We start from the raw sequence: 26,541 nt of genomic DNA on the forward strand, positions 1-26,541 counted from the left end.
CCAGACCCTTATCAGATATATGATTTGCAAATATTTTTTTCCCCATTCTGTGGATTGTCTTTTCATTTTCCTCATAGTGTCCTTTGATGCATGAAAGTTTTAAATTTTGATGAAGTATGATTTCTCTATTTTTTCTTTCTTGCTTGTGATTTTGGTGTCATCTAAGAAGCTGTTGTCAAATCCCAGTCATGAAGATATACCTGTATGTTTTATTCTAGGGGTTTTATCATTTAAACTTTTATATTTAGATCTTTGATCTATTTTGAGTTAATTTTTGAACATGGTATGAAGAAAAGATCCAACTTTATTCTTTTGCATGTGGAAACCCAGTTGTTCCACCACTATTTATTTGTTGAAGAGACTATCCTTTGGCAATTGAATGGTCTTGGCATTCACTGCTTTTTTTCTCTTCAATTATTTTTATTGTGGTAAAATACACATAACATAAAATTAACTATTTTAACCATTTTAAGTGTACAGTTCAGTAACACTAAGTACATACACATTGTTGTGCAACCATCACCACATCTCTAACACCATTCATTCACAGAGTCGAAGTTCTGGTCCACAAACCCTTCCCTGTAAGAGGTTCAATGCTTGCGAAAGAATTTGTAATAAACCAGGCCTCCCAGGATGGCTAGCTCCAGAAAAAGAAAAAAAAAAGAATCCATTTTATTTTACAGAATCCATTTTACCTTACAAAACTGAAACTCTATATCCGTTAAATAATGACTCCATTCCTCCCTCCCCCTAGCCCCTGGTAATCACATTCTACTTTCTATCTCTATGAATGTGACTACTCTAGGTACCTCAGGTAAGTGAAATCCTGCAGTACAGTTGACCCCTAAACAACATGGGTTTAAACTGAATGGGTCCACTTATACTCAGATTTTTTTCAATAGTAAATACTACAGTGCTACAGAATCCATGGCTGACTGACTCTGTGGATGCAGAACTGTGGTTATGTAGGGCTGACTATGAGTTACACGTGCAGATTTTCAAAAGCGCGGGGATGGGTGCCCTAACTCCCTCATTGTTCCAGGGTCAGCTGTATTTGTCTTTTTGTGATTGGCTTATTTCACTCAGTATAATGTCCTCAAGTTTCATCCATATTGTAGCATGTGTCAGAACTTCCTACTTTTTTAAGGAGTAATAGTTCATTATGTCCATACACCACATTTTGCTTATCCATTTATCTGTTGATGGACACTTGGGCTGCGTCCACCTTTTAGCAGTTGTGCATAATGCTGCTATGATGTGGGTACACAGCATGTGCTGCTTTTTGTTAGAGAGAAAAACTTTTCCCAGAAGCCACCCATAGCAGATTTTCCCTCACACCTCATTGCCAAGAATTATCTCACATGTTCATGCTTAAACCAAGAGAAATGGGCCACAGTGTTTGATTTAGGGTTCCATTGTAAAAGAAGGTTGTGAGTATAAGTCAGTAAGTTACACACTCTGCTGTCAAGACTAGTGAAGTCTACCTGCACAAGTTAGGGTGAACCTCAGATTTATATAGGATTTCTGTTTTGAGACCTTGAGGCTAGTGAATACTTCCTCATATTCCTGGCATCCTTGGTCATCATCTTTCTTGTGTGTTCTCACATGTGCTTCCTTTCTCATGACCCAATCTCCCGCTACTTTTCTCCATTCAAAATCTTTCCATTGCTTCTCTGATGCTCTAATTCGCTACCTCTGGATTCTCCTCACAGAATTTTTGCCTCACCTTCTGGTCTTAACAAATGCTGACACTTCTCTGAAGATTCTGTCCCCCTGCAACTTTCTTGAAAGTATGTCCTTTTGTCTTTTTGGTCTCATTTATTCATGAACACTGGGTCCAGAGGTGAGTTCAGCTCGCTCCTTATTCTTCAATGTTACATCTAAACCAGTAACCCTCTGTTTTTATGTAAAAATCCCGTTCCTTGAAAAATTTCATGATATTTACATATATTGTTCTCCACCCTCCCTCATTTCTGTCACCTTTTGGCTGCCTGGTTACTAGCTCAGATGCCCATCCACCTGGCTAGTAATCTTATCCATGTCCATGGTTTCAACTCTCACCTAAAGCTAATGAGTCCCAAAGCTACATATTCAGCTCAAATCTTCCTCTTAAGCTCCATATCTAATTGCCTCCTGGGCATAGCCCTCTGATGATGCTTAAGCATTCCTAACTAACTCAACACGTGGAAAAGTGAAAAAACAGAAACCTGGGAGTCTCCTTTGATTTCTTCCCTCCTTCACCACTCCTCTTGGTTCTATTGTCCTAATATCTCCGACCAGTTTTTGCTCTTCCCTTATTACTATTTATTTCAGATCTTCCTTTTTTTAAAACCTGAATTATGAAAACAATCTCCTAACTGTTCTTTCCACCCCAAGCCATTCTCCATAATCCTGCAAGCAGCAGCCTAAAATGCAATTTAATTATGTCATTCCCTAAATGGTTTCCTTTATAACCAGATTAAAGTTCAACCCTCTTATCTTAGTATACTAAGTACCACTCCCCAACTCTCATGTTCCAGCTATAATAAATTTCTGGGTTATCCTAAACTGGTCGAATCTCCCTCTTCTGAAGCTAGTTATTTTTGTCATTTAAGTTATCTCAGGACTTCCTCCTTCAGGATCCCTCAATTTGAGAATAACTGACACTCCTTGTTCTCTTAATACCCTGTTCATACCTCTATCATAATGTTTATCACACTGTGAGCCGTAAGTTACTTCTCTGAATTCTTTTCATATTTCCATGACTTAGCACAGCGCTGGGTGTTCAGTAAATATTAGCTGTGAATAGCTTTTGTGCTGCATTTCAAGGCTAAGGTTTACTTTGTAGCACTTGCTGAAGTCTGGTTATGAAAGGAAAAGGAAGATGGAATAATATTGCATCTAGGAGGGAAACTGAGTCCGCTGAAGTTGCTTTCAGAATTGTGGGGATTCAGTACATGTTTGTAGGCTGAGGCAAAGGGGGCAGTGGAGAGAGTGAGCTTGAGGATGTAGGAAAGGGGATAGAAATAAGGTCACTTGGAAAGGAGAAAACGTTTTCACCAAGTTTTCCTTAAAATAATTTTATAATTTCCACAAGGTATTCATCTCATCAAGGCTGAGTTCAATTTATCTCAAAATAACGTTCCTGATCAGTCATACATGGTACCTGTTTACTTATTAAACAGGACCTTCGTCTTTCTCTGGGTCCTGGAGGGAGATGAATAAGAAGTATACTTGGTAGAAGTTAAGAATTAAAAGTTTACTAGCAAAAATCTGGAGCTGTATCACAATCAGTGCTACTAGAATGGCTTCTGGGTTCGATCCCTGGTCAGGGAACTACATCCCGCATGCCACAGTGAAAAGATCCCGCACGTGGCAATGAAGATTCCGTGTACCGCAACTAAGAGCCGGTGCAGCCAAATAAGTAAGTAAATATTAAAAAATAATAAAGCACGGGTGTTAAAAACAGCTTATGTATGAATGAGAAGGGAGTTTTCAGGGCCTCAGTCATCACCATGAACTCCCACAAGGACTGATGGAGAATTACTCAAAGTACGATGCTTACAGCTGAACGGGACACAGATGTTTAAGATGTAGCTCCTGTCTTTTAGAAAGTATATTCACTGCTAAAGAGTTCCAGTTAACCAAATGCATAAGTGATTATTGAAAGTTGATGTTGAAGGTAGTTTCTAAATACTTAGAACGCTATCTGGTTCAAATATAGTAGCATATTTTTCACTAATTGTATGATTGATATTATTTAGGTACTTTCTAAAAATAGGATTATAGTTTATTTTTAAAACTTTCAACACGCTGACTAAAATTTTACCTTCAAAACATATTTTATGTCCCAAGCCCTGTTCTAAATACTTTGTGGTGGCTTTTATTATCATCCTATTGTACAGTTGAGGAAACTGAAACACAGAGAGAAGAGTAATTTGCCCAAGTGTAGAGCTGTGACCCTTACACAGGTATTCCACTGCAATGGCCTTTTAATTTTTAATTAAAAATTTTTTTGACTAGGTAAGACATTCACGTGGTTTAAAAATAAAAGTGTGTATAATAAAAAAAGTTGATGTTACACATATTTTACTTTCTGTTTTCCATTCAGATAAAGCTCTCTTATCTTTTCACTTCCTTTTAATTCTTTCTTAATTATCAAAACTGTATGTGCTTCAAAAAAAGACTATAGTGCCTAGGCAGAGTGCTTTGCCCCTAGCAGCACTTATCATGTATTTGTTGAACCGAAATGAACATCTTGTCCAGTTTTGACTCTGTGTGGTTGGCAATTGGCTGAATTGCAAAGTCAAAGACACATTTAGAGGAGAGAATATTGCTGAGCACTGCAGCTGCAAGAATCTCTTTTAAAAACCTAAAGTCTGTTACATAAATTATGTACTCTTTAGACTCTTTCCCACGTTCATTTATACAATTGATCATTGAAACCACTTTAGAAATATGTGTATCAAACATTTAGCATATTTTAAAGCTTCCTTAATAACAACCCTAATAAGTGGATCCAATTACATGTTTATTTACTACAAACACCTATGAATAACAGATAACCTAATTATAGTTTATTATTACCTCTGAATCATTCCGATGAAAATGTTTTCTCTCACAGAGTTCATGTTGCTTTGGTGTATGAGTATCAAAAGCAGCAGATTGTTTTCCATGATCGTAGGTTTTAAATATTTACCTGCTTGTGCTGCATAATTTAGCACACTGGAGTTGGAAAGCAGTTTGTATGGTAGCTGATGCCATGCCAGTGTTAGAGAATACAATTTCCCTGTGTGACTTCTACGTGAAGTTGTAAAAATGGAAAGTATTCTACTCTTTTACTAACCAATTAAAATTTGTTTTTGCTGTAAATCCACAGACTACCAATGTTTGTGGTATACACACAGTTTTATTTTGTATAATTACCATGTAGTTTATTTAAAGAATCAAAGCATTGCTTCTCGCGTCCTGTTAATGTATGATATTAAAAATGAAATACATTCATTCTTGTAATCCGAGTCTTTATGAAAGTAACAAAAAAGCATCCAGACAGCTTGTTAAATGCATGTTATCTGTCCTAAGAAATCAAAACAGAGTTCCGTATTTTAAAATGTGGAACCACTGGCTATCCAATCAGGCAAGAAAACAGGTATTTTGTTTGCTCACTCTAAAAAATGTTACATCTTGCTATATCCTTTGTATGATAGGTTACTTGGTGGCCCTACTGCATAACAGAAAATAAAAAGTTGCATTACCTGTTTTTGTGAGAAGAATAATAAAAATAAGATAATTCAAACCATTAAACACATAAAAAAATTGAAAACCCTTTTCAAATCTACTTTTGAACTTTTCAACTCTGCATTCTGAAAGATTTTCTTTCCCTCGTGGTTTCATAGTCTGGTAGTACAGACTGTTAATTTTTCACTTCTCGCTCTTATTGTAATTTCCTATGCAATTCGGGAGCACGTTTGGTAACCCTTGTTACAGCACAACCTTGCAGTACTGCAAAAACGACACAGGATTACACTTTGCAATAATTTAGTATTTCTCTCAACACCCCTTATGAATGAGGATAAAAATTTCCATTTCATAAAAAGCCTTTGCAGACTGTCCTGTTTCAATTCTGGAAAATAATCTGAACGTCGAAAATGAACGCACATATTCCTTGATATTTAATACCTTCACAAAAGTAAAGGAGGGAATACTGGTATTTTTACCAAAGTGGGGCTTGCTAGAAAGGTCTACATTAACCTAAAGGATTTAATGAATCCTCTGAAATCGCCTTTGAGGTCTGCAGGTGTCAGGGGCAGAGTGAAGAATAAGGGGCGCAGTGCATGCTGGACCTTGTAGTTCCCGCGCTGGAAGCGAGGGAGTGTTGCATGGCAAGCTGGGAGTTGAAGTCCAATTGTTCAGCAGGAAGTCATGGCAGGAATAATGTAGTTTGTCTATCGGAGACACCGCTTATAGATGGATACTTTCTCTTGATTCTGCGCTTGCTATATTGGTGACTTACAGTCTGAGGCGGCAAACAGGACGAAAAAAGGAAAAAAGGATGAAGTAAACGGACCGGGGGCCTGTAGGCCGCTGCTATTGCTGCTGCCAATCAATAGGCGTTAGTGCCCCGGAAGTGGCTGACCTACTGGGTTTGAAGCGGGGGGTGGGGCGTTTCTCTTACTACAGTGGCCGGGGAGCTCGAGGTGCCTGTAGCCGCGGCGCTGAGGTCGGGGTGTCTGCGTGTGTGTCGGCTGCTTTTGTGGCGGCTGCTGGTGGAGCTGGAACATTTCCCGGTTGGTGGCTCCTGCACATTGTTTACATTTCTCCAGTTCTGTTTTCGGTTTTTCGGTGAGGGGTCGACTTGAGGTTCCTCTGACTCCGCTAGCCTCAGAGAAGGTTGGGACTTAGTGTCTCCGGTCCTTCCAAATGACCGGGTTTCTTGGGGGGCCCTGCCCTCAGTGGAGACCCAGTAGCCAACCGTTTAGGCTCTCTGAGGGTTTTGGCGCCTCCCTCATCTCTGTTTCTGGTGTAATTTGTTTTCTGACTCCTTGCCCTTCCTGGGCTCCAGAGCTAACGAACCGTAAGCCTTCCTGTGGGCAGCTGTTCCCCCTCTCCTAGAGGCTTTTCTTACGTGTTTCAGGCACGATCTCTCGTCCTCTAAGCTATTGCATCCATTTAACTCCTTCCCTGTTTCTCTCCATTAAAAAAAGAACAGAAAAGAGAAAAAAAAATCCCCCCAAATGAGATTCTCAAGATCTCAATCTTCTCATTCCTAACTCCTTTATCCCTTTTTAGGCCTTTGTTACTGCTTCAGACTCTTAACACATTTGCCTGAATATCTTAATGCTTTTCCATTCAGACATTAACGTTTAATCATTTTATTTGATTCTTACTCATCCTCAACTCTTCGACTTCCATCCACATGTCAGGGCTTTTTAGGTTGGATGTTCAAACACATTGTTATGATGACTGGTGAATACGAGAGACGTCAACGAACAGCCAAGCCTGACTCTGCTTATGAAGTTTATACTTAAGATCTATTTGGCTTACATTTTTGTTTTGTATTGATTATTTTCCCACAAGGGGTTCACTGCTACCCTATGGTTAGAGGAGAATACCTCGTCCTACAGCTCTTTGTATCTGAATTACTTAGATGGGATTTTTTTCCCTTCTCCTATTCGAAACATATGTCCCCAGTAGAATTTTTGCGATGATTTTGTGTCAATTAATAGCAGATAGACACAAGGGAATGCTCTTTCCTCCTTGGTTGTTTATGATTTGTAATTAGATTGTGAGTCATTGAAAGTACACAGAGGGATTAGAAAAGCTTTGAAAGGTAAAGTCTGTGTGTGTACCAATTTACAAGTAAATAAAGTGTCTTCCCTGAACAAGGGAGCGTTTCTAATTAGTCGAATAATCTGATGCTATATTGAATTAATTATCAGTTCTTTCACTGTAAAATTTTGGGAAGTGTTTAAAGTTAAAAAGTAGCCAATATGAGAACTTTTATAGTTTAGTAAAAAGAGTTTAAAAACCATTTAACTGATGCTCCTTTTTCTGTAAAATGGAATACAAATATATTGAAAAGTTTATTTGTTGTGATTGTTTATGACATATTTCTATATATATATTTTTAAAATTAATTTATTTAGTTTTGGCTGTGTTGGGTGTTCGTTTCTGTGCGCCAGCTTTCTCTAGTTGCGGTGAGCAGGGGCTACTCTGTTGCAGTGCGCGGGCTTCTCATTGCGTTGGCTTCTTGTTGCAGAGCACGGGCTCTAGGCACGCGGGCTTCCATAGTTGTGGCTTGGGGGCTCTAGAGCTCAGGCTCAGTAGTTGTGGCGCACGGGCTTATTTGCTCTGCGGCATGTGGGATCTTCCCGGACCAGGGCTCGAACCCGTGTCCCCTGCATTGGCAGGCGGATTCTTAACCACTGCGCCACCAGGGAAGCCCCTTCTACATCATTTGATAGATCTGGTAAAACAGCATTGTTGACTATTCAGTAATGTTTTGTAGACAGAAAGTTTTGTACTTCTTGTCTTTCTGGGGACCATGTAACTTAAATAACTTTGCAGCTTTCTTCTATTCTGAGTATTTTACTATTCTAATAGTAAAATTATTGTTCTTCTTTAGGAGTCAAATATAATCTCTATGTCAATAAAATATAAATATTAATACTTGTACCCAGTCTAAATGAGGTGGTTCCTAATTAATCAGAAATGGTTTTAGCCATGCTTAAGAGTGGGGCTAAATGTATAATATTTCAGAATTAATTTACTCATGAAATTCTTTATTGGATAAATGATATGAGGCTAGACATTACTCAAATTTGAGATTTTATTCATTTAGTAGGCATTTATTAAATGCTTCTTACTATTTAACTTTTGTCACAATATCATCAAAACATTTATTGAGAACATTCTCTTGTCCTCAGCTCTGTACCAGATGCTTTAAAGCAGGAGTCCCTAACCCCCGGGCCACGGACTGGTACTGGTCTGAGGCCTGTTAGGAACGGGGCTGCCCCGCAGGAGGTGAGTGGTGGGCGAGCGAAGCTTCATCTGCTGCTCCCCATCACTTGCATTACCACCTGAACCATATTCCCCTCCCCACGAAACTGGTTCCTGGTGCCAAAAAGTTTGGGGACCGCTGCTTTAAAGCATTATTGCATTAAATCATTATACCAACTCGTTGAGCTATTGAGTATTATTTACATTTAGCAGATGAAGAAACTGAAGCTCAAAGAATTCAAGTAATTTAGTCCAGTTCCTTTTGACTCTTCCCACTTACTACAGTTGCAAAGATTTGTTCACTACTCTGGACTATATAAAGAGCATTAATTCAATAAATATACTTGCTAAGCAGCTATTACGTACCAGATACTCTTCTAGGTGCTGGGAATATAACAGTGAACAAGAGACAAAAGTCCCTGCTCTTAGGGAGCTTACACTCTATCAGAATGTTTGACATGTAAACCTTGCCTTCAAGAAACAAAATATAGCCAGTATGCATTTGGTTTTATGTGTTTTAGAATGTTAAGGTTGAAAAGAGAGATTAACCAAGGAATATTTCATGAAGAAGATGAGATTTGATCTAGAACTAAAATAGTGAGTATAAATTTGATAGGTAGAAATTGGGAGGAAAGTAATTCCAGTTTGAGGCATAAAATGAGCAAAATTGTAAATTGTAGGAGAGAGAGATTAGTGGGAGGGACAGTTAACTGGACTGCTTTGTATCTTCATTTCTTTGCATATAGGTGCGCAGTGTTGGCTGAATTTGAAACAAATGTTTAAATGAATGAAGCTGTGGCAAGAGCTCAGATACCAGGCAATGAGGAATTAGATAGATCTAGTGTTATTATTGTGGGATTTAAAGAAAAGAATTAATTGGATAACTGTTGGTGAAAGAACCAGTAAGCACTGTTAATTACTGAATGTTGGGAGTGGCATGGTGGCCAAAGGAGAAGGGAGGCTAGCCTACCAGGTTTGAACTGAGTGGGTCAGGTGTATTGTAGATTTACCTGGGATGAGGGTTTTTTATTTGTTTGTTTATTTTATTCCAAGATGCACCGTTATTTTATGAACTGCCGTGAAAGAAAAAAAATATTGCCCATTAAACATAAAAAGATTGTCAACTGTAAGATGTATTCAGTTTCAGAGTTTAAAATGTAAAAATGTGTGATCTGGAAATGATGAAATAAGGTACTCCTTATGATGGTTCGTGAGCCTTGTAACTACTTAATTTTTTTGGACTGTTTATAAATGTTTGTAATCTTTGACGTGCATTCAATCATTTAACACTTATTTATTTACTAGGCACGCTTCTAGGCCACAGTGATATAGTGATGAGTAAATGCAGTCTCTACCTCATAGAACTTATGAGGGGAGGCAGACATAAATCAAATATTCCATCAAAGAAATGTAAAGTTGCAACTATTGTAAGTTCTATGAAAAAGGACTTGATGTTATACAGAAGAAAAATTGTTTACAGAGGAGATAAGAGTGTGGATGAGGAGAGGCCAGATGAGAGATGGTAATATCTTAGACAAGGTGGTGGTGAAGACAGGTAAAAGTGGATGGGTTTTAGAGATGTTTAGGAGGTGGAACTGGTTGATGAATTGGATATGAGGAATGAGGGAGAGAAAGGTGCCATCAGCCACCACTAGCATTTTGGCTTTTGTAACTGGATGGATTGTGGTACAGTTCATTGAGGTTGAGAACATTGTAAGATGACTGGGTTTGGGGGGACATGCTTTGTTTGTTAATATTTTTTCACCGTGGCATCAGTGTTCAAGGTTTATGTCTTAATTATTCTTTTTTTTCCTTTTATGTCATTGTTTAAGTTAAGTATGTTTGAGGAATGCTGTACCTGAAATAAGTTTTTTCAGTATTTTTTCCCTTGAGTGGGCAGGGATAAGGTTCTAGATGAAGGCTTTTGGAAATATGTTGGTATTTGTTTTGAATTTATATGTAACATATTCAACCATATATATGAATAGGTAACTGAGTAATATAGCTCTATATCATTTTTAATTGCACTTGGGATTTGGCAATAAATTGGGCATCTGGTTAAATTCTAACTTCATTCAGTTGGTGTATGTGTAAATATAAATGTGTATTAGGGAAAAAAGACATGCTTATGATTTTCTTTGAAATAACTCCATTGTGTAGTTTTTGGTAGATATTGAATTAATACAGTCAGTTATTATTTAAATTTTACATTTCATAGTAAAGCAGTAGAGGGTACAGAGCAAAAAGCTTGGGCTTGGAGTCAAATTGCCTGGATTCAAGGTGTGTTTTGCTATTTAGTAGCAGTATGATCTTGCAAAAGTTATTTAGCCTTTGTTATTTTTTAAATCTATAAAATGAGGATAATAGTACCTGCCTTATAGAGTTGTTGTGAGGATTAAATGAGATGTTATGTGTGCATAGGTTTACAAAATTCCTGGTACAGAGTTTGTTTATTATTATTGTTATCATTATTATTATTATAGTGATGTGGTGTCTGGGATCATCTGTACTTCTGTAACAACATTTTAATTTAGAGTTCCTTTTTTTTTTTTTAAGTTATTATTTGGGGGTGGGTTTTTTTTTTGTTTGTTTGTTTTTAATTATTTATTTATTTTTGGCTGTGTTGGGTCTTCGTTTCTGTGCGAGGGCTTTCTCTAGTTGCGGTGAGCGGGGGCAACTCTTCATCGCGGTGCGCGGCCTCTCTTGTTACGGAGCACAAGCTCCAGACGCTCAGGCTCAGTAGTTGTGGCTCATGGGCCCAGTTGCTCCGCGGCATGTGGGATCTTCCCAGACCAGGGCTCGAACCCGTGTCCCCTGCATTGGCAGGCAGATTCTCAACCACTGCGCTACCAGGGAAGCCCCTAGAGTTCCTTTTAACTAATAGATCTTGATTGGGGAAAAAATCGTTTGGTAGTCATATTTGGATTTGGAGAAAATATTATACAAGACAGCTTTTTTTTTTTTTTTTAAACATCTTTATTGAAGTATAATTGCTTCACAATGGTGTGTTAGTTTCTGCTTTATAACAAAGTGAATCAGCTACACATATACACACGTTCCCATATCTCCTCCCTCCCACATCTCCCTCCCTCCCACCCTCCCCATCCCAATACAAGACAGCTTTTGTTTATTCACAGTTGTCCTAGGTGAGTCAGCACATGTCATCTTTCACAGAATTCTCATCAGAGATTATGGTTATTCTACAGCTATAACTGGAAGCTAATGATGGATTGGCTTATAATTACTTATATTTGTTAGGATTATTACTTTTATTTTTAGTCCAACCTGTCTGAACTTTGTACTGGCTTTTAGGTCTTATGGATAGGGTGAAGACATAGTTAAACGTTATAAAGTCTGATCAGCTGCTCTAAAGTCGATTTAATTTCCATCATACTTTTTTCCCCAACTTTTTTTCTTTTGAAAGTTTCAAACCTATACAAAAAAGTTTAAAGAGTAGTACAACAAATACCTGTATATCCTTTACCTGGACTCACTAGTTAGCATTATGCTTCTTTTGCTTTTTCGCTTTTTCTCTAACACACACACACACACACAAATGCACACATGTTTTTTTCCTTGCTGAAGCATTTGAAAGTAAGGTGGAAACATCATGATACTTTACTTCTAAATACTTCACCATGCATCGCCTAAGAACTAGGACATCCTCCTACATAACTATAATGCCATTAGCATAGCCAAATAATTTAATTTTGATATGATAATATTATCTAATGTGTAGGCCATATGAAAAAATTCAGATTTACCCAGATGTTCCAGTAATGTCTCATAGCTTTTTAGGAAAAAAACACTGAATTGAATAAGAGATTTCATTGAATTGTATTTGGTTGTCATGTCTCTCTGTTTTCTTTTATCTAGAACAATCCTCACCTTTTCTTTTTCCTCCTGTCTTCCTTCCTTTTTTTCTTTTTTTGGTGTTTCAAGACATTGACATTTTTGGAAAGTCTAGGCCAATTGTTTTGTAGAATGCCTCACAAAATGAATTTGATTGTTTCTTCACAGTTTCAGGCTAAATAGTTTTTTTTCAAGACTGTTACATGGTAGTTATTGTAAACTTTCCATTTGATCACATCAAGAGTAATGTAATGATAATTTGTCCATTTATTGGTGATGTTAAGGTTGATCACTTAGGTTAACCAGATTCCTACATTTTAAAGGTGTCTTTTCCCTTTTATACTTAACAATTAATCTGTGGAGGTGATACTTTATCATTAGATATTCTGTTTTCCAACAATTTTTTTTCTATACGGTGGCTTTAGTAGCCATTGATGAACCTTGCCTGAATCAATCATTGCATTGGTTGTTGCCAAATAATGGTTTTCCAGTTCTCTCAATCCTTCTACATATGTTTGCTGGCTATTTTCTTTAAAGAAGAGTTATTCCTCCTCTCTCTTTTTATTTTATTTTAAAGGAAGATACAAAAAATATATATATATATTTATTTATTTATTTGGCTGCATTGGGTCTTAGTTGCGGTGAGTGGGCTCTTTGTTGAGGCATGTGCGCTTCTCTCTAGTTGTGGCGCGTGGGCTCCAGAGCACACGGGCTTAGCTGCCCGGCGGCCTGTGGGATCTTAGTTCCCTGACCAGGGATGGAACCCTCGTCCCCTGCACTGGAAGGCGGATTCTTAACCACTGGAACACCAAGGAAGTCCCTCTCCTTTTATTTTAGTACTTCTTTGTACGCAAGGATTCCTTTTTAAAAAACGTATCCAATGTGATGATCTGTTACCATTATGCTTTTTGATGACTGAATTATCTCAAATTTGTTTAGTCCCTTCAAACTAGTTCCTGTGGCCTTTGCATATGTCCACATTGGTATTTGGGCACCTTCTTACTTCTTTGTACAATAAGGTGTTCCAGGCTCACCTTGTATATTCTACTTGGAATCAACTATTTTACAGTGGAGCCCTCGTTCATTTTAGTGGAAAATGGTACTTAGAAACCAAAATTTGGACATTGAATATACTCACTACTACTACGGTTGTTGCTCCTAGGCCCTTTAAATGGTTACACACATACACACACATTTTTTAAAAGAAATCATGATTTTATAGGATACCTTCAATTCAAGTTCAGAACCACAGAGTTCAACTTTACCTTTCCTCAGTTCATATTTGTATCTCCCTTTTCCTACAGGGAGAATTCTGATTCTCAACCATATCAATATATTTACTCATTTAATCTGCCCTACACACGCATATGATAGTTTTGGAATTGCTATACTGATACTCTCTCCTGCAACAGATTTACCAAGTAAAGATTTCTTTGCCACTTTATGTCCTTATAATATATCCCACTAAAGATATATAGTCAAAGAAAGCAGGTGTTCAAAGGTATTTGAATGATTTCTTCTGTGATTATGTTATCAATTTAAAATATAGTTAAGTTCCTACTAAACCACTTTTTAATAGACTCTTTTTGTAAAATCGGTTATCTGTAAAACTACTAAAGTAGACATAATAATTTAAAACTTTATCATAATATATAGTAATAGGGAGCTCTAGGATAGTTATATCAGATAGAGAATATGCAGTTTTTATCTTTATAAGGCTTTAAATTTGTAGCTCTTTTTTCAAATTGATATAATTTTTTATTATTTAAAATTAGAAATGATGAGAAAAATGACATCAGGCAATTCCATTTGTAAGCCAAAACAATTATGTTTGTGAACATTTTAAACAGTGCTCTTCTTTTGACTGATGATACAATTCAAGCATTAATCTTTAACAATAGACATAATTGTTCAGGGTACTTTAACTCATTCCTAAAAAATATGGCTAGTGTTTTCCTGTATTGACACGCAGAATAGAAAGATTCATGTTATTTGTATGTCCTTGTTCTTTGTATTTGAAGAATGCCAGTTATGACTGTGTGTTACCCTGTGATTTTTTTTCATGTGTGAATGTTCTCATTGGAAATGGAAAAATATTTCTCTTAATTATTATAGCATTTTATATTTTTGTTGTGAGACATAGCCACATTCAATCTTGAGTTCTGGTTAGTTATAAACATGTTGCTTATTAGAATGCAAGGTTAATGGGGACAGGAACTGGGTTTCGTGGCTTATTATATTTCCCATAGTGCCTTATAGAAGTAAGTACTCCAGTACTTGATGAATGAATAAATGTGATACTTTGTGTTTAAATGACATATAATACTAGTGTCAATAATATGGATGCACCTTTTTCTTGATGAAAGTATCTAATGGAATGGGGCTTGGAAAAGATCTTATTGGTATTTACTTGTTACAAATCTCAAAGTCACTGTGTCTCACACTGAACTCCCCATCTTCCCTTAGCCTTTTCCTCTTGGGTTCCCTTTTTCTGTTAAAGGTATCATTATTCTCTGAGACATCAGACCTGAAATTTCAGTCATTTTATTCTCTCTCCTGTATGTGGGCATATAAACATTCATATATTTATATGATGTTGCTAGTTCTACCGTCTCAGCTTGTTACTTGTATCTCCTTATTCCTTATCCCCTTACCAGCACTCTGATTGAGGCACTCATTACCACTCATAACAATCTTCTGACTAATTGAAGGAATTAAGAATATTTAATGTGGAAAAGAGATGATGGGGTGGGGTGAAGAGCAGGAAATATGTCTTTGAATATCTCATGGACTATCAAATGGAAGAGGGATTGACTTCAGAGAGCACAGCCAGGACCAGTTACTAGAAATTAGAAGGACATAGACTTTTGGTTCCGTATGTCTTTCAAGCAAGTGTAGGTGTTTAAAATTAGCTGATATCAGGCAGTTGTATGGATACTCTAGAGCAGTTATGTTAGTAGAAAAAAAATAGTTTAAAATATTATCAGGCTTTTAAACTTGCTGCTGTATATTCAGCTCAATACAAAGCTCATTATATACTGAGCTCCCTGTTTTAGGAGTGTTCACTCAGAGGCTGGGTAAATGCACTTGGCAAAGATGTTGTAAAGGAAATCTTGCTGCCATATGGGTGGATGAACTGATTAGCGATTAGTGAGCCCGAACCAGAGAGCAGATCAGATTCCTAGGGATAGGAGTGATTTTTTGTTTTGCGTTTTTTGCTTTTTAAACTTACACATTTTCTTTCACTGCTCCTCCCCATCCAAGCAGTGCTAGTTAGGAGAGATTACTGGTAGATTGGAGTGTATTGTGTAGGAAAATGGTCAAGAACTATTAATAGTACTACTTAATAGTTACTAGATGCTTTTAAGTTCCCTTTTAATCCTAAGATTCTGACATCCTTCAGTTCTTAGAGAGGTTAAGTTCATTTTATTGATTAAATGATTTGACTCACCATGTTATCTCTTATATGTAGACTGTGTACTTAACACCTTGCAAAGTTGCACTTTAAAGTATGGAGGCTGCAAACATTCATATTTATCGTGGACTCATCAGAGGTTACTAAAGTACTGACAGAGTTCTAGAGTATCCATACAACTACATGATTAAAATTTATTTATCAAACTATAGTCAATATTATGTTCTTCTTAGAGATAAGATCAAGGAATGTTTAAGACAGCCCAGATAACATTAATGGTTCCTATTGTAGCCTTCAACCATTTAGGTTGGTTATGGTGATGACTTTACAGTCTGTGAACATGTAATACTCAGTGCTGCATAGGTGGAGATTTTTGCCTATAGGAACTTGATACAAGTCATATGTCAGGGTAAGTGTCTATTCAGTACTTAGGTTTTTCCATATAAGTTTCATTTTAGATTTCAGAGAAGAACACCTTAAGTAGTACCTTTTATTTATGTCATCATTATGAAGTAGCTGTGCATTGATTTAGTGTCTTTAACTGGAGGATGCAATCCTAAAGAGTTCTAAGACTGTTGACAAGATGTATCCTTTAGGCAAAACTACCAAGCCAGTTTCTGGATGTGCGTGTCTTACCCTTATTATGTTGCTTGTCCCTTTTCTCAGTCTTTTTATCTTTATCTCTTACTGCCATCTACGTTGCCTAACTGTTAGCTCTGAAAGAGGGCAATCCAAGTAAATATTTCTAGTGCTCCCCCTGTCTTCATATTTGCTACTTAAAAAAAAGCGTGCTGGGTTTTCAAACTGAACATTTTTAGACAAGTTCAGGACATGAAGATAGAAGACTGGCAAGTATAGGAAAAGCAAAGGAATAGAAATGGATACAATAGTTGACGTTTCTGTAAACAAAGAACTGAGATGGAGAAAAGAAATAAGAGAGCAGAAGTGACAGACCAACATATTGAGAGACATTCAAGGTCAGACAAGGGATTGATTGATATTTGTTACTAAAAATGCAAGCAGGTAGAAAAGGTTACAGTGGATGAAAAACTTCCTCACAGTTCAATTTATTTGATGGCATAGCTAAAAGCACATGAAAAATTCTAAATCAATATCTATATTTCTTTTGCTGCAGAATACCATTTGGGGAAGATGCCCAACCATACACAAATCCTGGAATCCTGCAGTGTTTTTATTGGTTGTGCTGCGTGACTGAGATATATTCTGTAGAATCAGTCCCCTAAAGTTCTGTCAGGAGTTTTTACTGGCTTTAAATCCTCAGTGGAGAAAATATTCTATTTATTGCCATATGGGGGAGGCTGATTATCCTTATCTACTCTTCAAGGACATTGATTTGAGTACCTTTTACATTTATCAGTTTATAATTTATCGACTATCTTAATGTGTGGTTGTGGTTAGAAAAGTGACTCTCTAAAAATGACATTTGGGTCTCAATCTATGATTTTCATATCAAATGTTGTAGTTCTGTCTTCCAAAACAGCTCTGTTTAGTCTTCACTCTGCACTTCAAATCATTAACAATAAAGTTGAGGAATGAACCTCATCTAGTGGCTTTATCTATGTTTACTGAGGTAAAGAGTTTTCTCCTCTTTAATGCTATTATTTTTAAATTAAAAATGGAATCGTCAGAATGTAAACAGCAAACAAATATGGAAATGGTGGATGATAAAATTTGTTGTAGTATGCGTTAGTGAAGAATGTCTACTTGAAAAAGGTATTGCCAATTTCTCTAAAGTTTTAAGAAATAAACCATAAATCCCTTCTAAAAAGTATTTGGAAATTGTGGAGAATGTTATTTGGATGGTTTTTTTAGACTGAGGCTCTGACAACACTACATAAAATAACCAAGAGTTTTGGCGTATCATTTTTTTTTTTCCTGGAGCGGTCAAACCATGTATTTTAGGTATCACAGGAGATTGAAATATACTGGATAATGGGTAAATCATCTCTTCACTTTATAATTGATAGACTAGTGAATTTTAATTCATTTTTAATTTTTTTTTTTTAAATCAGGAAAGCTTCGGGAAAGGGAATTTGTAGGTGAGGATAGTTTAGAATTGCGGTTTCTTCATTTGTATGTTTTTTTTTCTTTTATAGTTAAACTAAAAGTACTGTTTGTCTTGCCTTTCCCTGGCTTTTCTCACACAAACAAAAGGAACAAATTTTTTTCTTCATTGATTTTTTAAATTATTATATACATTTTCTTCCAGCTTTATTGAGATATAATTGACATACAGCACTGTATAAGTTTAAGATGTACAGCATAAAGATTTGACTTCCATACATCATGAAGTGATTATCACAATAAGTTGAGTGATCATCTGTCATCTCATATAGATACAAAATTAAAGAAATAGAAAAAAAATTTTTTTTCTTGTGACGAGAACTCAGGATTTACTCTCTTAAGTTTCATATATAACATACAGCAGTGCTAATTATATTTATCATGTTAATTACATCCCTAGTACTTATTTATCTTACAACTGGAAGTTTGTAACTTTTCTTTTTTTTTAAATAACTGGAAGTTTGTACCTTTTGACTACCTTCATCCAACTCCTCCTCTGTCATCCCCTCCTCTGGTAACCAGAAATCTGATGTCTTTCTCTATGAGTTTGTTTGTTTTTGAAGTATAATTAACCTAAACACTATGTTAGTTCCTATTAACATAGTGATTTGGTATTTTTATACATTTTAAAATGATCACCACAATTAGTCTAGTTACAGTATGTCACCATCCAAAGATATTATGTAATTATTAACTATATTCCCTATTCATACCTGAGACTCATTTAAAGAAAATATTTTAGTAGACTGAATGGATGCAAGTATTAATTTATGCTTTTTCCTCTTTCCAGATCTCACCACATTTATTTTTAGGAGAAAAAAAATTATGAGTTAACAAGGGGTAGCCTCCAAGTCATTTTACTCAGCTAAAGCTGTTCTGGGGAATTACATTGAGGAAGTTAAGTTTTGTAAATGACTAAATAGCTGAATCTGATGTCTTTGAGAAACACAAGAATAATGTTGTTTATCTTAAAAAGGAAAAAAGCACTTTGTCTCAGCATTTTTATCTTTCTCATAGGCTTTTTAGGAATTTTGTAATAGAATGTCTTCTCTGTAGATTTCTTAGTTTGTCGGAGTCCAGCTCCAACAGGATCCAGGATACCCCAAAAGGATGGACAGCGTCGGCGATGAACAACAGGAAGGAGACTGAGACTCGTGGACTCAGCCAAGTAAAAATAGCACCATCTCGTGCTTTCTTTATTTCATATACTCATATATAGATTACAGTAGAATTACATAAATCATTAACATACATTGTAATACTATTGTTTTGGGTCGAAAGAATGAATCATTTTGAACCCACAAAGATTTCCTTAAAAGATTATGTAAACCATACCTTTTAGTTTCTAGATTTTCTCATAAGATAAATTCCAAGGTTACCATTAAGTACAGTACACGTTCTAAGAATTATTCTTGGTGGTTAACCAACCTTAACACCTAAGTCTAAATATATCCTTATATTCTATATATCCCTAGCCCCCACATAGCTTTTCCTACATGGACATTCCTTTTTTATAATGCCATTAAAATATCTAAAATATATTTTACAATTTCTATTTTGAATATTGCTACTCAAAGGCAATTTAATATAGCAACAAACAATATTAGGATCCCAATAATCTATTAAAGAATAACTTTCCAAATCATTTCTATTTGTCCCTAATCTAGAACATATCTGTTCACCAGTTAATTGATCAAATATCATTAAACTACCATTAATATTGAACCACAAATTATTATTACCATCATAAACACCCTCATATGGCCATATCTCTAGGGAGGATGGTGTTTTCCAAAGAAACATTTCCCTATGTCCAGATTTAGTCACTGTTTCCCAATGTCCCTCTTTAGGCACTGGGCCTTGCCAAACAGTACTCAAAGGGGAAGTCAGGAAATCTAAGATTTTTCCTTGGGGCAAATCCTGCCACACTTAAATTTACATATATAGAAATTATAAGTATTGCTTTTACGAGGAATGTAGTCCACCTTCCACGTGCGGTTCCGCCTTGCAGTTCCGCACTGGAGCGCCCCATGACCTTGTCATGGCGTTGCAGCGTCTGGATGGCTTCCAACATTAGTTGAGCAGTTTAAGTTGTTTTTGTTAGAATTTAACATAACCTGGACACACTTGTAATTTCCTGTGTTAAGTTTTTCATTTGAGCGATTTATTTTTGAATAATTCTGTTATTATTTTAAAAGAGGCTCAATGTAAACACTTTAATAAAGAGAAGTACAAAAAAGAAAGTAGAAATGACATTGCATAATGTCAGCATAGAGTCTCAACATTAATCATACCTTGTTAAATAAAGCTTCTCCTAATGTTAAAAAAAATGATATTGCATCTCTTAGAGATTTCCACTTTTAACATTATGGACTTCTTTTTTTTTTTTAATATTTATTGGAGTATAATTGCTTTATATTGCTGTGTTAGTTTCTGCTGTATAGCAAAGTGAATCAGCTATACGTATACTTATATCCCCATATACCCTCCCTCTTGTGTCTCCCTCCCAGCCTCCCTATCCCACCCCTCTAGGTGAACACAAAGCACCGAGCTGATCTCCCTGTGCTATGCAGCTGCTTCCCACTAGCTATCTGTTTTACATTTGGTAGTGTATATATGTCAGTGCTACTCTCTCACTTTGTCCCAGCTTACCCTTCCCCCTCCCATGTCCTTAAGTCCAGTCTCTATGTCTGCGTCTTTATTCCTGTCCTGCCCCTAGGTTCTTCAGAACCATTTTTTTAAAGATTCCATATATATGTGTTAGCATACGGTATTTGTTTTTCTCTTTCTGACTTACTTCACTCTGTATGACAGACTTTAGGTCCATCCACCTCACTACAAATAAGTCAATTTTGTTTCTTTTTATGGCTGAGTAATATTCCATTGTACATATGTGCCACATCTTCTTTATCCATTCATCTGTTAATGGACAGGTTGCTTCCATGTCCTGGTTATTGTAAATAGTGCTGCAGTGAACATTGTGGTGCATGACTCTTTTTGAGTTATGGTTTTCTCAGGGTATATGCCCAGTAGTGGGATTGCTGGGTTATGTGATAGTTCTATTTTTAGTTTTTTAGGGAACCTCCATGCTGTTCTCCATAGTGGCTGTATCAATTTACATTCCCACCAACAGTGCAAGAGGGTTCCCTTTTCTCCACACCTCTCCAGCATTTATTGTTTGTACATTTTTTGATGATGGCCATTCTGACTGGTGTGAGGTGATACCTCATTGTGGTTTTGATTTGCATTTGTCTAATGATTAGTGATGTTGAGCATCCTTACATGTGTTTGTTGGCAATCTGTATATCTTGTTTGGAGAAATGTCTATTTAGGTCTTCTGCCCATTTTTGGATTGGGTTGTTTGTTTTTTTGATATTGAGCTGCATGAGCTGCTTGTGTATTTTGGATATTAGTCCTTTGTCCATTGCTTCGTTTGCAAATATTTTCTCCCATTCTGAGGGTTGTCTTTTCATCTTGTTTATGGTTTCCTATGCTGTGAAAAAGCTTCTAAGTTTCATTAGGTCCCATTTGTTTATTTTTGTCTTTATTGTCCTATAGATTTTGGATTGTCGTGTTTTTGTTTCCATTTGTCTCCAGGTATTTTTTGATTTTTTCAGTGACTTCAAAATCATGCTAGTAAGCATTGGTTGTTTACTAGCATATTGCTTAGCTTCCATGTGTTTGTGCCTTTTTTTTTTTTTATATGTTTGTCCTGACCACTTTAACTAGGGTCTGGGTTTTTTTTTTTTTTTAATTTATATATTTATTTATTTATTTTTGGCTGTGTTGGGTCTTCGTTGCTCTGCATGGGCTTTCTCTAGTTGCGGCAAGTGGGGGCCACTCTTCATCGCGGTGCGCGGGCCTCTCACTATCGCGGCCTCTCTTGTTGTGGAGCACAGGCTCCAGACGCGCAGGCTCAGTAGTTGTGGCTCACGGGCCTAGTTGCTCCGCGGCATGTGGGATCTTCCGAGACCAGGGCTCGAACCCGTGTCCCCTGCATTGGCAGGCAGATTCTCAACCACTGCGCCACCAGGGAAGCCCTGTTTGTGCTCTTTTGCAGTATTTTTCTTGTAGTTGATTTCTAGTCTCATAGCATTATGGTCAGGAAAGATTCATGATATAATTTGGATTTTATTAAATTTACTGAGAGTTGTTTTGTGGCCTAGCGTTTGCTCTATCCTGGAGAAAGTTCCATGTGCATTTGTAAAGAATGTGTATTTGGCTGTTTTTGAATGGTATGTTCTCTATATATCTTTGAAATGCATCGTATCTAATGTGTCATTTAAACCCCTTTTTCCAAATTGATTTTCTATCTGGATGTTTTCAGTTCATGTAAGTAGGCTGTTAAAGTTCCCTACTATTGATGTTATTGTGTTACTGTCAGTTTCTTCATGTCTGTTAATATTTGCTTTATGTATTTAGGTGCTCATATGTTGTGTGCTTATATATTTACAACAGTTATATCTACTTCTTGGACTGATTCCTTGATCATTATGCAAGCTCCTTCTTTGCCTCTTGTTATAGTCTTTGTTAAAGTCTATTTTGTTTGATATAAGTGTTGCTATCCTGGCTTTCATGTCCGTTTGCATAGAATACCTTTTTCCGTCCCCTCACTTTCAGTCTGTGTCTTTAGATCTGAAGTGAGTTTCATGTAGGCTGCGTATGTATGGGTCTTGTTTTTGTATCCATTCAGGCACTCTCTGCCCTTGTTTGGAGTATTTAGTCCATTTACATTTAAAGTAATTATTGATAGCTGTGTAATTTTTGCAATTTTGTTAACTGTTTTGGGTTGTTTGTGTAGTTCTTTTTGTTCCTTTCTTCTTCTTTTGCTCTTTTCCCTTGTAATTTGATGACTAGTTTTAGTGTTGTATTTGGATACCTTTTTTCTTTTTTTTTTTTTTCTCTGTATCTATTGTAGTTTTTTGCTTGGTTATTACCATGAGGTTTATATATAGCAATCTCTATATATTTATATGATTGTTTTAAGTTGCTGATTTCTTAAGTTCAAACACATTTTAACAACCCTGCATTTTCTCTCCCCCCACCATGTTTACTGTTTTTGACATCATATTTTACATCTTTTTGTTTTGTATATCCCTAACTAGTTATTGTGGATGTAGGTGGTTTTACTACTTCTGTCTTTTAACCTTCCTACTAACTTTGTACTTCGTTGGTTTACTACCTTTATTGTATATTTGCCTTTACCAGTGAGGTTTTCCTTTTGTAATTTTTATGTTTCTAGTTGTGGCCTTTCTTTTTCATTTAGAGAAGTCCCTTTAACAATTCCTGTAAAGCTGGTTTGGTTGAGCTGAGCTCTTTTGGCTTTTGCTTGTCTGTGAATCTTGATCTCACCATCAAATCTGAGTGAAAGCCTTGCTGGGTAGGTAGAGTCTTCTTGGTTGTAGGTTTTTCCCTTTCATTACTTTAAATGTATTATGCCACTCCCTTTTGGCCTGCTGAGTTTCTGCTGAAAAGTCAGCTGATAGCCTAATGGGAGTTCCTTTGTAGCTTGTTGCTTCTTCCTTGGCTGTTTTTAATGTTCTCTTTATCTTTAATTTTTGCCGATTTAATTACTATGTGTCTTGTTGTAGTCTTTTTTGGGTTGGTCTCATTTGGGACTCTCTATGCTTCCTGGACCTGGACGTCTGTGTCTATTTCATTTCCCAGTTTAGGCAAGTTTTCAACTATTATGTCTTTCATACATTCTCTGCTTTTTTTCTGTCTCTTCTTCTTCTGGGACCCCTGTAATGTGAATGTGAGTCATTGTGCAGAGGTCTCTTAAACTGTCTTTGTTTCTTTTTATTACTTTTTCTTTTTCCATCCAGGTTTAGTGATTTTCACTACTTTGTCTTCCAGCTCACTGATCCATTGCTTATATCATGCAGTCTTCTGTTGATTTCTTGTGTTGTATTTTTTATTTCAGTTACTGTATTTACCTCTGTTCATTCTTCTTTGTATTTTCTAACTCTTTGTTACAAACTTCTAACTTCTCTCTCTGTTCATCCAATCTTCTTCTGAGTTCTTTGAACATCTTTATGATCATTACCTTGACCACTTTATTGGTTAGATTGCTTATCTCTGCTTCCTTTAGTTCTTCTAAATTTTATCTTGTTACTTTATTTGCAAAATATTTTTCTGTTTTCTCATTTTGCCTAATTTGCTATTTTTATTTTTATGTATTTGTTAGGTTGGTTATGTTTCCAGCCTTGGAGAAGTGACCTTGTGTAGGAGACATCCTATGCGTCCCAGCAGTGCACTCCCTTGTAGTTACCGGAGCTATATCGTCTAAGGGTGCCCGCTCTGTGGGCTGCATGGGTTCTTCTATTGTGGTGAGCTGGCTACTGTGGTTGGTCTGGTAGGCATGACTGGTCCCCAGTCTATTTCTTTGTCAGGCCCTGTCTTGTGCAGAGGCTGTTGGCTGCTGGTTGGTGGGGCTGGGTCATGAGGCACCTGACTGCAGAGCCCCAGAGGGTCCTGGGGCTAGGGCTGTCCCACTGGTGGGTGGGAACTGGGTTCTGGTGTGGGGCTGGGGGGTCCTGGATCTATTGTCAGCCTGCTGGTGGTCAGGTCCATTTTCTGGCATGGCTGGCTGCAGGGTCTGGGGTGTCCCAAAGCTGATTTTTTACCCACTCGTGTGTTGGGCTAGATCCTGGGGAGGCTGGCTGAGGGGCCCAGGGTATCCTAGAGCTGGTGTTGGCTTGCTGGGTGGCAGGGCCAGGACCCAGTGTGTCCTGTGGGTGGTGCTTTTCTGCTGGTTGGTGGGCTGTGTCCTGACATGACAGGCTGTGGGGCTGTGGTGGTCCTGGGTCTGGTGTCTGCCCTCTGATGGGTGGGTCCGTAGCCCATGGGATTCTGGTGCTGGTGCCCACCCACTAGTGTCTGAGGTCCTGGGGCTAGTGCCAGCCCACTGGTTGGTAGAGCTGAATCCTGGAATCTCTGGCTGTAGAGCCTGGGGATTACAGAGCTGGTAGCAGCCTGTTGGTGTGGGGGGCGGGGTGAGGCCCAGGTGGTCCTGGGGCTAGTGCCTGCTAATTGGTGGGTGAAGCTGGGTCCCAGGGTCTTTGGTTGTAGGGCCCTGGGGGTCCTGGAGTTGAGGTGTTGGCACACTCATGGGTAAGGCCTGGGCCCAGGGAGTTCTGTGGCTGGTGACTGCCCACTAGTGGGTGGGGCCAGGCCCTGGGTTCTCTGGCTGCAAGGCCTGGCGGTTCCGAGGCTAGTGCTGGTGCACTGGTATGTGGGACCAGGTCCTGGGCCCTCTTCTGTACAGCGCGGGTCCTGTGGCAGTTGTGGGCTTGGGGGAGGGGGGCGTCTTAAGGTAGCTGGCCTGCTGGTGTGTGAGGCTGTGTCTCTGCCTGACTAGTTGCATGGCCTTAGGAACCCCATTACAGGTGGTGACATGTTGGTGGGAAGGGCTTGGTTCCAGAGATAATAAGCGAGAGAGAGGAGTCCAAAATGGTACTTGACAGCACCGGGGTCCTTGCGGTAGAACAAGCTCCCCAAAATGGCGGCCGCCAGTGTGTATGTCCCCAGGATGAGCTCCAGTTGCCTCCTGCCTCTCTGCCAAGATCAGCAGGTAGGTCTGACCCAGACTCCTTTCAAATTACTGCTTTTGTTCTGGGTCCCAGAGAGTGTGAGGTTTTGAGTGCGTCCTTTAAGAGTGGAGTCTCTATTTTGCCCAGTCCTCTTCCTCTCCCGAAAGTAAGCCGCACTGGCTTTCCAAGCCAAATCTTTTGGGGGGCTTGGGACCCCAGTGTGGGGCTTGGACCCCCTTTCTCCTTGGGGAGAAACCTCTACAAATGTAATTATCATTTTGTTCCTGGGTCAGCCACCTTGGGGAATGGGTTGTTTTTTTTTTAAATTAATTAATTAATTTATTTTTGGCTGTGTTGGGTCTTCGTTTCTGTGCGAGGGCTTTCTCTAGTTGTGGCAAGCAGGGGCCACTCTTCATCGCGGTGCACGGGCCTCTCACTATCGCGGCCTCTCTTGTTGCGGAGCACAGGCTCCAGACGCGCAGGCTCAGTAGTTGCGGCTCACGGGCCTAGTTGCTCCGCGGCATGTGGGATCTTCCCAGACCAGGGCTCGAACCCGTGTCCCCTGCATTGGCGGCAGGCAGATTCTCAACCACTGCGCCACCAGGGAAGCCCTGGGGAATGGGTCTTTACTATACTAAGTCTCTGCCCCTCCTATCCATCTTGTATGTTTACTTCTTTATACCTTTAGTTGTAGAAGATCTTTTCTGTTGGTCTTCCGGTCTATAATCAATAGTTGCTCTGTAAATATTTGTAATTTTGGTATGCCTGTGGGAGGAGGTGAGCTCAGGGTCTTCCTACTCCACTAAAGAGGCCACCCAGATGCATCTCCTATGCATTGCTGAATTTGATTTCCTAATATTTAGTTGAGGATTTTGCAGCTATGTTCATGAGAAATACTGGTCAGTAGTTTTCTTTTCTTGTAATGTCTTTGGTTTTGGTATTAGGGTAATGCTGACTTCATAGAATGAGTTTGGAAGTATTCCCTCTGCTTCTATCTTCTGGAAGAAATTGTAGAGAATGGACATAACTTCTTTCTTAAATGTATGGTAGAACTCAGTGACGCCATCTGGGCTTGATGCTTTGTGTTTTAAAGGTTATGAATTATTGATTCACTTTTAAAAATAGATATAGCCCTATTCAGATTGTCTGTGTTTTCTTCTGTGACTTTTGGCAGACTAT

General features: G+C 38.0%; 1 protein-coding gene across 4 annotated transcripts in view; it reads left to right on the plus strand.

The window, feature by feature from the left end:
• Positions 1–5,908: 5,908 nt before the first annotated feature.
• ATG4C (autophagy related 4C cysteine peptidase) overlaps positions 5,909–26,541 on the plus strand; it is a 94,643-nt gene continuing 74,010 nt past the window's right edge. For 2 of the 4 annotated variants that reach the window (XM_068540020.1, XM_068540023.1), the window contains exons 1-2: positions 5,909–6,266; positions 18,887–18,998. The gene's annotated coding sequence lies outside the window, so the exon portion shown is untranslated. The remainder of the gene's footprint in view (positions 6,267–18,886; positions 18,999–26,541) is intronic. The other 2 variants (XM_068540019.1, XM_068540021.1) reach the window with 1 other exon arrangement.

The sequence above is a fragment of the Eschrichtius robustus genome, chromosome 3, assembly GCF_028021215.1.
Source record: "Eschrichtius robustus isolate mEscRob2 chromosome 3, mEscRob2.pri, whole genome shotgun sequence".
Taxonomy (NCBI): Eukaryota; Metazoa; Chordata; class Mammalia; order Artiodactyla; family Eschrichtiidae; genus Eschrichtius; species Eschrichtius robustus.